We start from the raw sequence: 14,597 nt of genomic DNA on the forward strand, positions 1-14,597 counted from the left end.
AGAAGCACAGCAGACCACTGGGAGCCCAGGTCGAGAGGAGGCATCTCAGGAAGGGAGTCAGCACTGAGGGCCAAGAGGTTCCCCACTCACCACCACCCATCTTGTCCTCAGTTGACATGGGGTGCTCCCAGGCAGCACTGTTACTTGGTAGGATAAAAAAGAATCTAATATTAGAAAATGCTAGATCCAGGACCCAACCTTCCCTACCACATTTTAATAGTAGTGTTTTAGTCTCCTCTTGAGCATATCATATGGGGGGAGGGGAATTCACAATATTCCTACATGCTTACAGAACACATGACACTAAGAGCTAGCAGTCCCAGCTACTTTCAACACAATGATTATCCAAGAGACTTTACATACATTCAGTCACTTGCTCTCCAGAGTAGTCCCAAAGGGTAAGTTCTATTACAGTTTTTGTTTTATCAATGAAAACACTGAGGCACTAAGAGATTTAATAACTCCCTACATTACTAATTTCTAGTTTGGACCCAAAAAGTGGGGTTCCAAAGCCATGATCCTAACCATTTTTCTAAACTGCCTGCTAAAGAAACAAAGAACAGAAACAGTTGTTGCCTTACGGAAGTTTAAATCCTAAAATATGTGGCACACATATATTACATACTCACACAACTTTCTTAAAAAATTTATAATGCATCATGGTATACTTGTCTATAAGTTTTTCTGCCTTGGTTTTCTGCTTTTCCTATTTTCTGTGTTTTACTTGTGGTGGGCTCAGCACAATCCGCCTGGGGAAAGACTTGTGCCAGAGAGGAAAGATAAAGATTCCACCCATAACTCACCCTGGACAAGGCTCCAGGTGGGATTTGAGAAGGGATTTATGGGGGAAAAGAGGGGAAACAGCTTGTTGGATGAGAATATGGGAAGTTTTCTGGGATATACAAACACCAAAAAGGAAGGTAGATTATGCCATTTGTGAACATACTAGAAGGTCTCTGCCATGTTCTTTCTATCACTGATTCCTGCCCCACTCCAGGGAGAACATAAAGACAGTCACATAAGATTCTCTTATCTCTCCTTTGCACTTTTATCTGCATCTCTATCCACCCTCACCTGCTTCCTCTCAGCTCAGGGAGAAAGTTGTCTCCCTTCCAGGTAAACCCTTTGCTCTGTGATTTAGACTGCATCCCCTCCTTCCTCTGCTGGTATCTCCCTTTACATCTGTACTTCCATTGGCTCCTTCCTCTCTGCATAGGTTTCTAATGAAATTCCTCTTCCTAAAAACTAAAAATTGCCCCCGCTCATGGCTCCTTGTGAAAATTTTTTTTCCTTCTTTCTCAAAGACAGGTTTCAACTTACCTTCCATCCCTCACCTCCCATTTCTTCCTTGATGGGTCACAGCCTCACTGGCACCTTCACCCTTGTTGGCATGGCCCTGTTGAGGTCATCAGGAACTTCTGGACGGCAGCTCTGGAGGTCTTTGCACCCGTCCCCCGCACCACTTCCCTGTTCTCATGGCCTCTTCTCTCAGCCTTGCCTCTTTTGCAAGGCTTCCGGGTCATGATTCTGTTCTGCTTCTCTTCATACCCAGCTACTCTATTCCAAATTATCTTCTGAAGATGTTGTCTCTGTTTCGTAGTGTTGCCAAAGCTTCCATCTTCAACTCCTCATTTCAATCCTATGTCCTCACCTTCAGCTACCAAATGGGCCTCCACCACCTATCCCGCCCCTCTGTGCTATCCCTTGTTGGAGCCCTGTACTTGCTGGGCCCACTGTCTGCTCCCTCAACTCACTAGCCCACTCCAGGTAATTTATCCATCCTGGCACTCTGCTTACACTCTGCTTTTCAAGGTCTAGCTAGCAACCTCCATGCTACCAAATCTGTTGGTTAGTTCTTAGATCTTTAGTTACTCAAATTTTCAGCAAAATTAAACTCATTAAGTTCTCCTTCCATCTTGAAACTCCTCTTTTTCCAACTTGGTATTTGAGATACAACAGCCTCCTGGTTTCTTTGTACTCCCTGCTAAAAGCAGGATCCTTAAAGTCCACTTAAACTCTACTCAAGGGCATGACCCAAAAGGTAAGCCCTTAAGTTCCCTTCTCTAGTCACACTTGTTCTCTCATGGCCTCAACCAGTTCTGTGGCCCTAGTTTCTCTGAGATGATTAAATCCTAAATTGATAAATCTAGCCCCAGCCTGTCCACTGTTGTGTCTAATGGGCATTTCCAACTGAAATCCAATCTCAAGTACGTGATTTCCACCCCCAGTCCCTAAACATGCCCTCAACTGCCTCAATAAGTCACATCATTGGTCACCTTGCTCCTTAGGCCAAAACCACAGGAGTGATCCTACATTTCTCTCTCCCTAACAATCTCATTGCCAAGTCTCTCTGGGCATACCTTCTAAAGATATCCAGCATTCAACCACAAGACCACTAGCCCCATCACCTCTAGGCTAAGCCACCATCACTTCCAGCTTTGGCTGTGGTCTCAGCCTCACAACTAATCTACCTTCTAGTTTTTGAACCCCAGAATCTCCACAGTGAGATCTTTGATCTTTGAAAATATGTCACTTCATTTCTGTCCTTAGTCAAAATGCTCTCATGGTTCCTTGCCAAACTTAGAATAAAGCAAAAATTCCTCCTTGTGGTTAATCATACAGACTCTATGGATCTGATCCTTGTTCACTACTTCAAAATCTTCACTTTTCTCTTGCTCACATTGCTCAAGCTACATCACCTTCCTTGCTGTTCATCACACACTCAGCACTCTTTTTTCTCCTCACATTTGCTGTTCCCTTTGCCTGGACTGATTTCCTTGTCCCCAAGCCTTTGTAGGGCTAACTCTATATTTATTCTCTTTTATTTTTATCTTTTCTTTTCTTTTCTTCTTTTCCTTTTCCCCTTCACTTCTTTCTTTCTTTCTTTCTTTCTTTCTTTCTTTCTTTCTTTCTTTCTTTCTTTCTTTCTTTCTTTCTTTTCTTTCTTTTTTGCAGTACTGGAGATGAAACCCAGGGGCATTCTACCTCTGAGCTACACCCCCAGCCCTATTTTTTTTTAAACGGTGTCTCACTGAGTTGCAAAGGGCCTCACTAAGTAGCTGAGGCTGTTTGCAAACCGCAATCCTCCTGTCTCAGCCTCTCAAATGCTGGAATTACAAGTCTGTGCCACCATGCCCTGGTCACTCTATATTTCTACTCATTTCTTACCTCCCTAGGGAGGAATTACTCTTGATATCCTTTCTGAAATAGCTGTTTCAACCCCACCTCCAGCCATCACCCTTTGTATATTTATTTTGCTCTATTTGCTTTGGAATGTTTATCACTTCTTTGATTATATTTACTTATTAATTGGCACTAGAGATTAAACCCATGGGCATTCTATCTCCAAGCTAGACCCCCAGCCCCATGTTTAGTTTTTATTTTGAAGAGTCTCACTAAATTGCTGAGAGTCCCACTATATTGCATGGGCTGACCTCAAACCTGCTCTTGTCTCAGCCTCCCAAGTACTGGGACTACTGGCATGCACCATCATGTCTGGCCTTTGGTCATATTCCAAATTTATTTGTTTATTTATTTATGACTTATTTCATTAGATTATAAGTTTCACAAGAGCAGGGATCTTGTCTTATTTATAGCTATTTTCTCATTGTCTGGCACATTGTAAGTCTTGATTAATACTAATTAAATAAATTTGTTCTGACAGTTCCTAAATCTGTTTTTAGCCTTCCTTGCTGATATCATGATTCAAATTTATCACCATCTTGACCCATGTGTTCCAAAGGAAACTAAAATTCAGAATAGTGAGAACTGAACTTATTGTTAATTCTCTTTCCCTTTCACAAAGTGCCCTTACCTCCCAGCCAAGCTTTACTGACAGCACTACCACCACTCAGGAACCCAAGAGAAAAATATGGGTGTCATTCTAAATTTTACCCTCTTTTTCATCCCAGTTGATCACTGAATCTTGTTATTTCTACTGATCTTAGTTGCAAACAACAAAAGCTACTCGAGTTTAAGAAAAAATATATAAATTATTAGGTAGTTTACAGAATCTTCAGGAAGACTTATTGAGCCCATGAGAATACAGGAGCAAAGCCCAAAGCACCCTGATAGGCTGTCTAGTGAAAACTGAGCTGCTACTGAGAATTGCACAGCAACTCTGGGGTGAAAACCAGCTGTTAGGATCCTTGTCTTTTAAAATGCACTGTGCCACTCCTATCCTTTTCAGAATGCATCCTATGGGATATCTCCTTCATATTACTCTCTTTCAAAAAGCCCTGGTGGCATTTTATGGGTAGGGCCCAATTTGCATGCTTGCATCCATCTGCCGTGGGTCTGAGAGAGAGAGAGTTTCTGGTTTATTCCTTGAGGAAGAAAGACTCATACATTGGGAAAGTCCCCAATATAGAAAGAGTGTTGAAGAAATTCCTGTTAGCCACAACATATCCCAGATGTCAACTGACACTTCTACATCTTGAGTCTATTGCCTTCATCACTGATTCAGTTCTAATCTCCAGTTTATGGTCTTGACTAATGTGTTAACCATCTCTCTACTGGTTTCTTCTTCCGTTCTCCACTGTGATGCTAGAGCACTATGTCACAATCCCAATCTTGCGGTTCCCCGCGGGGGGAGCCCCAAAGGGCTCCGAGCTCTCGCTGACCAGCAGTGAGAGCTGTCCAAAAGGCAACCGCACAACGTGGTGGGTGAGAAACTTCTCCTGAGTACCTGTGGAAGCAAATTGGTTAGTAGGGAAGGGATGACTCCAGACACAGGATGAGGATCTGAAGCAAGCTTTATTGTTGGGGCAAGCCTTTTATGCAGTGAGAGGCTGGGGGAAGGGGAGAAGGGCTAAGGAGGAGGAGTGGAGCCAGGGCGACCAATCAGGAGTTGCCAATACAGCCTTTTGCACACAGCCCCGAGGGGGAAGTGGCGGGAAGCCGCAAGGCACGGATGTCACGTACACAGTTTGCTGGAATGTTAGAACAGTCAGATATCTGCGCACACAATGTTACATCTGGTGAATGTTAAACCTTCAATAAACCTTTGCAGTATGAAAGTCTTATTGTTTGCTCTAACTTTTCTCATGGCCATGAGCTACATTGATCAGAGCGAGGGCAGGAAGAGAACTGTTAGTCCCTAACTTATTTTTAACTGCTCACATTCTGTTGGCCTTGCCTCAGTGATAACTGCTCTCTGTTCTTCTTTTAAAGCAAGTTGCGGTCATCCAGAGTACAGCTGCAGCCTGGGGGAAGCTTAGGGTGGTTTTTAGGGACATTGCTTCTCGGCTCCCCACATCTCCCCCTTCTGTATTTACTGACGGCGAGACGGCGAGGAGTTGTTGGAGGTGCCCCTCAGGGGTAGTGCTCAGCAGTTGCAGCGGCGTTTGAAATCACGCCAAGCTTTCGCCATTCGCGAGCTGCAGGATGGAGATTTTTTCTCCAGTCGTTCAAACTGCTCGAAAGCAAGCGATGGTGTAGGGGGAGAGTCTTCGGCAGCTTCCTTTGCTGTGTCTGGTTCTGGGTAGGGGGCATCTTCTGTGGCCCCTAGCTGCTGATACATGACGGTTGGATGCTTCTTTGTGGCTTCGTCGATTTGGCCTTTGACAAAGCTGGTGAGGCGGCGAAAGGCCCAGGGGCCAAAGGAAATGAGCAGCATAAAGCCAATGAAGGGTCCCAGAAAAGCTGGGAGCAGTGTAGATAACCACGGAGTGGTGGAAAACCAGTTCTTGTACCAGCCCTCGCTCTGATCAATCTCTCTACGTCTTTCCTCAAGACTTTGTTCTATTCTTTTTATGCTATCTCGAACCAGACCTGTTTCGTCTTTGAATACACAACATTCCTCTTTCAATGCGGCGCATACCCCCCCTTCCTTCAAAAATGCCAGATTGAGACCGCGACGATTTTGGAGGACCATTTCTGCTAGAGAATTAACAGTGTTAGTTAGGTGTTTAAGTCCTTGTTTGAGCTCCGCAAGATCCTCATCAACCTTTTTGCGCAGGACCTCAAGGTGGCGGAACTGCCCTTGAGTTTCTACCAGGGAGGCAATGCCCGTGCCGGCGCCGGTAGCTCCAACTGCGAGGAGGAGGCCCACCGTGATGGCCGTGAGTGGTTCCCGTTTGATACGAGAGTAGCCCGGGCCGGTCATGCGGGCGACGAGGAGGTCCTCAGTGTGATGGACGGAGAGGCGTGGCAGCAGGAGAATAAGAACACAATAGTCGTTAGAGGCATAGAAATCATTAATAACAATATGTGGGGAAAGACCCGAGGCACAGGCAAAATAGGTCCCATTAGGTGCAACAAGGTAATTCTCGCGATCGGGAGGCGAGGGGTAAACGAGCATGGAAGCGTTACAGGTGGATGACATCGTGCGAGGCATTCTAGTACCATTGGGATGGAGGCAGAGGCCAGAGCCGATGATCTGACCAACAGTGATGGCATGAGCGTTGTGAACATCCCAGGGGAGGGAAGCAGGATCTGTACAGGAAACAGGGTCACCATGGACTGCGATACCTTCATAAAAGGGAGGGGCAGGGGAAAAGCAGATCCAACATTGCTTATAGGCGGGATCGGGGATAGCCATGGCAGAGGCATTCATAATATCAAGCAAACGGGCGGTATCGGAGGGGGCTCCTGGAGGAAGAGTTAGTTGATATGGCACAGGGGTGAGAAAGGAAAAGGGAGGGGGAGAATCACTGGAAGAGGAAAGAGAAGGAGCAGGGGAAGGGGTAATGGGGGCAACGAGGGGTGGAGGGGTGAGGGGAACAGATGGAGGAATTAAGGCTTTATTAGGTCCTAGACCATAGGGCGTTAAACTATAGGGGGGGTTTTTCAGGAGTCGGATAGAAAATGAGAGTCCTTGATCATAAAGGGATTTATACAATCGTAGGCCCCAATGCACAGGTCGAGACCAGTCATGGGCTTTACCAGCAGTTGTAAAGGTTATAACAAGGGGATTACACCAGGAGGAGGGGTTAAGAGCGCAGAGACAATCAGAGGGTGCGGGAGTAGCATAACAGCGTTGGGGGCCACGGACGGAACGTCCCCTGCGTATGGTAATGAAATCCCACTTGGAAGAGGGCTTCCAATAGGTATCGCCGGTGGTTTCGCATCCCCATGCGGCACAATAATAATCAGACAATAGGCCACAATTGGCGGCAGACTCACGAGGGCGGTGATTACCGGGGCAAAGATAAATGGGGGCGGCAGCTAGTTGATCGCGTTGTTTCGGGCGGTCACAGCGAAATTGGGAACCCTGACAGGCCTGTTTACTGGAGTAATCATTAACGGGGCCGGCGCGAGGAAGAAAAGAATTTTCAGTGCCCCAGCAGTATGAAGCGCCGAGGGCTAGCGCACAGAGGTCAACATATAGGGTAGGAAAGGGGGTTTTATTGGAAAGAAGGCTAGTACTGTTGGCAATGTCACCGGCTTCGTTCACAATAAGCCAGGTATAATTATAAAGGGCATAGGGGGAAGACTGCCGGGCGTAGTGCACATCAGGAGTTCGGAGAAGGAGCAAAGACAGGAGCCTCAGGGTCCAAGTTGGAGGCCTCATTTTGCGCAGGAGCTGTGGAGAGAACAGAAGGAGAGGCCTCAGGGGCCGGTTCCCTGGGAGGGTTGAACGGCTTAACAAGTCTTTCAGGAAGCCAACGGGTTTCTTCAGTGTCAGGGTTGTGAACGCAGGCATAACCTTTGCCCCAGATCAGCACAGGGTGGGGGCCAAGCCAGGCTCCTGTGCGAACATCTTTCCACAGAACGGTGGAGAAAGAGGAGGCTGAGGCCGGATGCCACAGCCTGTCAGCCGCTGACTTCCCTTCTGTGTCAAGAGAGAGGAAGTTGAGCACAAAAAGTGCATGGTTAAGCAGTAACCGAGGGGTTATTTTAAACCCTTGAAAAACAAGATCTTGGGTGGAAAGTTTGTGGAGCATATTTTTTAATGTCGAGTGAGCTCGCTCAATGATGCCTTGGCCTTGTGGGTTAAGGGGAATTCCAAATGTATGAGATATTCCAAATTTAGAGAGAAAGATTTTGAGTTTATCAGAAATATAAGCTGGACCATTGTCAGTCTTGATCGTTTTCGGTGTGCCAATAACTGAAAAACAGTGAAGAAAATGGGCGACAACATCTTTAGCTGCCTCTCCTGTGTGCAGAGAGGCACAAAGGAAACCGCTAAACGTATCGATAGAAACATGAACATACTGGAGGGAGCCAAAAGGCTGGAAGTGAGTGATATCTGTTTGCCAGAGGGCTCCTGGGGTGAGGCCCCGGGGGTTAACACCCGAGTGAGGTTCAGGCAAGAGAGAGAGACAGGATTTACAGGACTTAACAATAAGTCGGGCTTGTTCCCTAGTAACGCGGAACTTGTGGCGCAGTGTTTGCGCGTTGAGATGGTGGAGGGCGTGAGCGCGTTGCGCCTGCTCTAAAGGAGAAGGAGTAGGAGAAGAGAAAATGGCTGCCATGGCTAAAATGGAGGAGGGCCTAGTGGCCGTGTCTACCTGGGCGTTGCCCGTAGCAAGGGGTCCGGGCAGAGAAGTGTGGGCCCGAATATGGGCAATAAAGAAAGGGTGTGAGCGAAGTAGGATAAGTTGTTGAATGGAGGAAAAGAGTTTAAAGGCAGTTGTGGTAGGTTTAATAAAGGGAACAGTTTCAAGAAGAGGGATGGAGTGCGCAATATAAGCACTATCAGTATATAAATTGAAAGGGGCGGCAACAAGTTGAAAAACCTGCAGGATGGCAAACAATTCAACATGTTGAGCCGAGGTATAGGGCGTATTAAACGTGGAAATCTCACCAGAAATGGACAGAGCGGCAGTTCCCGAGGAGCTACCATCTGTGAAAACAAGTGTGGCCTGTGGGATAGGTACAGAGCGGGAGAGGGTAGGAAAAACAACAGGATTGCGATTGAGGAATTGAATAAGTTTATCAGAGGGGTAATGAGAAAGAAGAGTACCAGAATAGGAAGTGAGAAACAAAGCCCAATCGATAGATGTAATTTGGAGGAACTGCAAGTTTTGTGGGGAGTAAGGAAGAATAATGGAATGAGGATGAATACCAAAAATTTTTACCGAGAGGGTAAGCCCATGGTTGAGGAGGGAAATGATAAGGTCAGGGTATGTGGCAAGAACCTTGGGAGGGGTGGCAGGGAGATGAATCCAATACAAAGGGGCGGACTGGTAAAAAACCGCAGTGGGGGCAAAGGTGGTGGCCAAAACAATAAGCTGGAGAGGCTTTCGAGGGTCATAATAGACAAGTGACTGACCATAAATGGCCTGTTCCACGAGATGGAGGGCCTCCTTCGCAGCAGGAGTGAGCGAACGAGGGGATGTAGGGTCTGAATCCCCCTGGAGGATGTCAGTCAGAGGCTTGATGTCTCCCGTGGAGAGTTTAAGATATGGGCGCAGCCAAGTGATGTCCCCGAGGAGTCTTTGGAAGTCATGGTAAGTTTTCAAATGTGAGGTGCGCAGCTGCAACTTTTGAGTGCGCACAGACGAAGGGAGCAGCTCAAAACCAAGAAACAAGTGAGGAGGATGAAGTTGGACTTTGTCCTGCGAAATGGCAAAACCATGAGCCTTAAGAGAGGAGACAAGGTGAGATGCTACATGGAGCAACTCATCAGGATCAGTGCCGAGGAGCAAGATATCATCCATATAGTGATAGAAAGAGACAGTTGGATACAGGGAACGGAAGGGATCCACATATGAGGCAACGTAAACCTGACAAAGAGTAGGGCTATTAGCCATACCCTGAGGAAGGACTTTCCACTGATACCGAGCAGCTGGACCAGACGCATTAATAGGAGGGAGGGAAAAGGCAAATCTAGGACAATCAGCAGGATGGAGAGGAATAGAAAAGAAGCAATCCTTGAGATCTAAGATAATCTTATGGGAGCCGGCAGGGAAGGCTGTAGGGACCGGGAGACCAGGCTGGGTGGCCCCCATGGGCTTCATGGAGGCATTGATGCGGCGTAAGTCATGCAGAAGGCGCCATGAACCTGATTTTTTCTTGATGACAAAGATGGGGGTGTTCCAGGGAGAGGTAGTGGGTTCAATGTGGTCAGCTGCAAGCTGTTCTTGTACGAGGGCGGATGCTGCAGCGAGCTTTTCGGTGGTGAGGGGCCACTGAGCGACCCAAATCGGGTCATCAGAGGACCAGGAAATGCGCAAAGAGGGACGAGGGTTTGGAGCGAGCGTGGGGAGAGCTGAAGATGCCGGTGGTAAGGTAAACTGAGCATATATGGAGGAGGATAAGGATTTATCAGGAATGGGAGACGAGAGGGAGGAAGAGTAGCCGAAGCCGTGGCGACCGGGGTTGGGGGTGGCCGTGATGGGCTTGGTAATACCTTGAAGGTATTTTCCGAGTCCTTTTGAGGGGACATAGCCGGAGGCAAGCATCTGGTTAAGAATTTTTTTATCCCGACATTTAAGAAGAACAAGGCCCATTTGGTCCATGAGGTCTCTCCCCCACAGATTAATAGGAAGATCGGGGATAATGTATGGGCGAACGAGGCCGGTATCACCATCCTCGTCCTGCCATACAAGGCGGTGGGCACTGAGGTGGACCTGCTTGGCTGTGCCCGCAACGCCGGAGATAGGAGAGGGGGAAGGAGTAGTAGGCCAATCCGGGGGCCAGTCGAGCGGTGAAAAGCAAGTGGTGTCAGCACCTGTGTCCAGGAGGCCATGGAAAAGGCGTCCTTGGATGGTCAAGGAAAGAATGGCAGATGGGCGTTCTTCACAGATAGTTTTAATCCAATAAACATCAGAGGAACCAGGCCTGGTAGGACCTCGAGAATGAGGAAGGGCGGGAAGCGCAACGGCCAGGGGTAGAGGCAGGGCCTGGGCTATGCGAGTGCCAGGAGAGATTTGAATAGGATGATAGGGGGCGACCGCATTGAGGAAGATTTCACCAGAATAATCACCGTCCACGACAGAGGGCTGGATAATAAGCCCAGCAATAGTGGAGGAGGCGCGGCCAATAATCATGAAAAAATAACCAGGGGGAGGAGGACCATAGATACCAGTGGGGATGGAGTAAATACCGCCCTGGGGAGTTAATAAGTGGGGGGAGGAGGCACACAAGTCAAGTCCTGCTGAGCCGGGGGTGGCCCGGAGGAGGGAGGCGGTTGAGGGGCGAAGGCCTGGGATGGGGCCTGCTGAAGGTAGGCCTGATGCTTGGCCGGAGTCCCAGTCTGAGCCCCCGAGGCTGGGACAAAGTTGATGTGACGAGGCTTGGAGCGCGGGGCTTGGGGGCAGCCCCTGGAGGAGTTTCCCTGAGGATGGGTTGTGTGTGGCTGTTGAAGGCGGGGGTTCGGGCCGAGGTAGTTACCTTCAACGTCAGTGGTGGATCGGCAGGAGGCCTGCCAATGGCGGCTGCGGCGGCAGCGGGGGCACAAGGAGGGCCTAGGAGTGGTGGAACTCGTAAGAAGGGCAGGAGCATGGCGCTCAGGGCAGCGGCCTGCAAAGTGGCCAGGCTTGCCGCAAGAATAACAGGTTCGGCCAGAAGATTGGCCTTGAAAGGCGACAAGGGCGCCCGCAACCTGAGTAGCAAAGGAGTGAGCGCTTTTACAAAGAGAGATCATCTCTTCCAGTGTGCGAGAGGGCTTAGGTCCCTTAAGGATCTGTTGACACGCAGGATTGGCATTTTCAAAAGCCAACTGTTTAATGAAGGGATTAGAGGTATCAGTGATGCCCGTGGTGCGATCAAAGGCCTCCAAGAGGCGGGAAATGAAAGCATGATAGGGTTCATCATCTGCCTGCAAGATCTTAGCAAGAGGGAGTTGGGGATTGCTGGAAGGAAGCGCCTTCCAGGCACGAAGAGCAGCCTGAGAAGTGAGATTGAGTAGGTGATAAGAAATGCGGCGCTGGGCCTGGAGAGTATCATAAGGTTCCTGTCCGGAAATCTGAAGGAATTCATCCTTGTTTCCGCGGGCGAGTTCCTTACAGTTAGTAATGAACTCTGCCTCCCAAAGAACGATTTGGTCAGTCTTGAGGCAGCGGCGGACAGTAAGGCGCCATTCGAGGGGGAAGAGGTTCCCGCCGAAGGACAAAGTCTCGAGGCAGGAAAGGGTGTAAGGGGCCTGTGGGCCGTATTCAAGGACCGCCTTGCGGACCTCCTTAAGGGAGGCTTGATCCAACTCCCGGTAGGAGACGGCCTCACGGAGGAGGCTGCCGGGAGCTCGGCGAGGGCCGAAGGGGCCATCAACGACCTCCTCCTCCGAATCGGAAGCAGGCTCAGGTTCCGGGGCCGGAGGGGCCGCAGGGGCTGCAGGGGGCTGTGGCGGGAGCGGAGGCGGCGGCGGAACAGGGTCACCGGAGGAGGAAGGCTGAAGAGGGGCGGCGCCGCCGGAGGCAACAGCGCCCCGGGAACGGGTGATCATAGGGTGGGAAGAGGAGGACGGAGCGGGAGAGCGGGTGGAGGCGGGAGGAGGCGAGGGGGGGGGTGCAAGAATGGCAGGGAAGGCTTGCAGCGGCGAGGAAGGGCGGGGCAGGGAGAGAAGGCGTTCAAGAGAGGAGCATAACTTTGTAAGGGTGGTTTCAAGGGAGGAGGAGACGACGGCTGGGGCGGGAGCGGGGGACCCGATAGGGGGCTGAAGCCGAGAGTCATAGGCAGCAGCTGCCTCCTCCAGGGTAGCCTCGTCCTGAGGCGAAAGAGTATCAGGCGAGGGAGGGCGACTGAGACTCGCAGTAGATACCGCGGGGGCCGTGGGGAAGGAGGGGACGTAGGGCGGGGGCTGAGAAGCAGAAGATTCAAGGGGGGGGAGAGGGGAGACGGGGGTATGAGAGCGGGAGGCCGAAGCGAGGACAGCCTCCGCGGCAGCAAGGATATCGGCACAGGCAGAGGAGACAGGAGCGGCAGTGATGATGCCATCAAGAAGTTGCCAGTATTTAAGGAGACAGTCTTTGAAGGCGGGGTCATTGAGCTTGTCTCCGTAGGCGGAGAGATCATTGCCAATGGTGAGCCAGGTAGAGCGGGCGATTTTAGGGGCAGTAAAAACAAACCAAGGAGAGGCTTTATGAACAGTAAGAAGAAATTGACAGAGATCAGCCTTGGAGACATGAATCTTGCGAGAGAGGAGTTCATCCTGAAGGGACCGGAGGAAACGGGCTTCCGTGGTAAGGGCGGAGCCCATTGTGGCCAAAAGGCGAAAAGGGGCCTAAGGGCGAACAAAGTGGCCAACCGGCGAACAAAAGCGTCCGAAAATGGACAGGGCGGGCCCAGAGGCGTAGACCGACGAGTAGCGACAGGAGTCGCGAAGAGGGTGCGCACGGGGAAGGGGCACGCGAAAGGGCTTACCGTGGCGTGCTGGCCTTCGACAAAACGGTCGTGGTCGGTCGATAAGGAGAAGGATGACAACCACGTTGGGCGCCAGATGCGGTTCCCCGCGGGGGGAGCCCCAAAGGGCTCCGAGCTCTCGCTGACCAGCAGTGAGAGCTGTCCAAAAGGCAACCGCACAACGTGGTGGGTGAGAAACTTCTCCTGAGTACCTGTGGAAGCAAATTGGTTAGTAGGGAAGGGATGACTCCAGACACAGGATGAGGATCTGAAGCAAGCTTTATTGTTGGGGCAAGCCTTTTATGCAGTGAGAGGCTGGGGGAAGGGGAGAAGGGCTAAGGAGGAGGAGTGGAGCCAGGGCGACCAATCAGGAGTTGCCAATACAGCCTTTTGCACACAGCCCCGAGGGGGAAGTGGCGGGAAGCCGCAAGGCACGGATGTCACGTACACAGTTTGCTGGAATGTTAGAACAGTCAGATATCTGCGCACACAATGTTACATCTGGTGAATGTTAAACCTTCAATAAACCTTTGCAGTATGAAAGTCTTATTGTTTGCTCTAACTTTTCTCATGGCCATGAGCTACATTGATCAGAGCGAGGGCAGGAAGAGAACTGTTAGTCCCTAACTTATTTTTAACTGCTCACATTCTGTTGGCCTTGCCTCAGTGATAACTGCTCTCTGTTCTTCTTTTAAAGCAAGTTGCGGTCATCCAGAGTACAGCTGCAGCCTGGGGGAAGCTTAGGGTGGTTTTTAGGGACATTGCTTCTCGGCTCCCCACAAATCTTACCATGTCCCTCCCTTATCTGCTATACATTATTAAAATGCAAAAGCCTCTTCAAAAGCTCTGAATGATGTCCCAACTCTCAGATTGGCAAAGAAAACTTTTTGCAATGTGACTCTTGATCATCCTGTGTCTTGAAGATAATTTCAAGAAAGAAAAGTCTGTTCATATTGAGTACACATGGAATGTTTTTTCAAATATTCTTTATAATTGTTTTAATACACAAATTTGAAATCTATGACTATAAAGGGCTGACTATAATACATACAGATATATGAATACACACATATATTTATATATCTTATATGTCATGTTTTATTACATATCATTTATTGACTAGCTACATTATATAAGTACATTACAACTTTCCAGATGCACTGCTAAACAAGATATAATAGGACTTACATTACAAAGAAAATATATATTAATGCCACAAATCTCCAGTTCACTCTTTTTTTAAAATTTTATATTGGTGCATTGTAGTTAGCTCCGGCCTTGCCTCACAGTAGGCCCTGGTCCCAGCCTCGCTGGCCCCAGCACTGGCCTAACCCTTTGTCAGGCTCTGATCCCAGCCTCGGAGGTCCCTG

The sequence above is a fragment of the Muscardinus avellanarius genome (genome assembly GCF_963383645.1).
Source record: "Muscardinus avellanarius genome assembly, chromosome: 1".
NCBI lineage: Eukaryota > Metazoa > Chordata > Mammalia > Rodentia > Gliridae > Muscardinus > Muscardinus avellanarius.